Here is a 1,732-nt window from a genome sequence, read left to right as displayed (position 1 = left end):
CATAGATTTCGCTTCCAGCTTGTTGGCATGTTCATTTCTTTGGCTAAAAGGAAAGACTAGGTATGAGAGGCAGGCAGTGCTCCATCAACTGAAAGAAGGATGGAGCGGGGGAAATGTCAATGTCATCCTCACAGTTCCACAAAGGGACTGTTAGTCACAAACTATTTTCTAGAACTGTTTTCTGGAAATGAAGGGGCACCACCCTGGACCCTCACACCTTCGTGGGCCTTAGTCATCCCCACCACAAAGGTACAGCAGGTGCTTTCTGGTAGTCACTCTTCGTGTCTTGTTGGATGCAGCAGTACAGGGACTAGCCATACTTTCTCTAGAATTCAGACCTAATTTGCAACATGTCCACATCACTGTGAGAGACCGTGATTCTAATAATCAGGACTTTCTTGTGAGTCCCCTTGCCCTTCATGGAGTCATACAGCCAGTCAGCAAAATACAGGGGCTTGTTCTGAATGTACTGGACCAGGTTCTGGAAAACATTTCCCAGGTATCCTTGGACATCCTTCTTGATGCTCTCCAGCATGTCAAAAGGGCTGCCGCTCTTGTAACCTGTCAAATCCTTTCTGGAAGTGACGTTCCTGTTGGTCATGATGCTGATGCGCTTGGGCATGTGAGTTCCTTTCCTCTTCACTCCAGCATCATAGAGATCTGAGCATCTTGGCCAAACAGTTCATAATCAATGACAGAGCCATCCTCTGCTTTTCTACCTTTTGTGAGGGCAACCATCCAATTGTGGAAGTTGCCAGATGTGTCAGAAATTATGTGGTCTCTAGATGAGTCTTGTACATTTCCTTGTAGACTTTTAATTTCCTGAAGCTCCTGGTTTGTCCTCAAGCAGATGATCTCAATGAGGGAGCCTTCATCAGTCCCCAGCCCCTTCATGGAGGCATTCAGCTAAGAAGCATCATACTGAGCAGGTGTTTTAAATAGACCCAAAAAATCACAGTCTCCAGGTGGCTGAACAAGGCTGACTTCAGTGCTGATGCAAGTTCCTTTTTGGTCCTTCTCTTGTGGGCAAAGGCAATATCCTCCCTCCATTCATCGCCGAGGTTTGTCAAAATCTTGACAATGGTGGCCTCACCCACACTTTTGGTCTTGATGGCCATTTCAGTGTTCAGAGCATCATGCTCAGCATCAAAATTGGTGTATGCTTTGACCGACTCGTATGCACTTGGGGCATGGAGTGATCACCCTCCAGACTGAGCTCACAGAGAATTTTGTGAACAGTAGACATCGTGAAAGAAGTTGGGTTGGGCACATAGAGCTGTCAGTGTCCCCAGTTGTGGAGCCACATGCACATTTTTCTTTTATATGCATATTATATGCATAAAATAACATAGCACAAAAATGTGTATTTAGTATATTTTATATCATATACATATAGAATATTTATATACTATTTACATATACAAATGTACACACGCACATATAGAAATGCAGAACAAATAGAAGGTCACACAAAAAATACGCTATTCAGCAATGAGAAAAAATGTAGTATTTCTATATGCAACAACATGAATGTGCCTCCACATTATCGATGCTGGGTATACAGAATGCATGTTGCATGATCCCATTTAAATAAAATTCAAAGTCGACAAAACTAATCTGACTTCTGTCACCACCCACTGATGAATGTTGTTCCTTTGTATGATTAAAATACAACTTATTTGGGGGCGCCTGGGTGGCTCAGTCGGTTAAGCATCTGACTTCCACTCAGGTC

General features: G+C 43.4%; 1 pseudogene; it reads right to left on the bottom strand.

Annotated features, from left to right (window-relative positions):
- Positions 1 to 228: 228 nt before the first annotated feature.
- On the bottom strand, positions 229 to 1,249 carry LOC115513351 (annotated as a pseudogene).
- Positions 1,250 to 1,732: the final 483 nt, after the last annotated feature.

The sequence above is a fragment of the Lynx canadensis genome, chromosome B2, assembly GCF_007474595.2.
Source record: "Lynx canadensis isolate LIC74 chromosome B2, mLynCan4.pri.v2, whole genome shotgun sequence".
In the NCBI taxonomy this organism is placed as follows: Eukaryota; Metazoa; Chordata; class Mammalia; order Carnivora; family Felidae; genus Lynx; species Lynx canadensis.
Note: the sequence above shows the minus strand (reverse complement) of the source record. Positions and strands in the feature narration are given on the sequence as shown.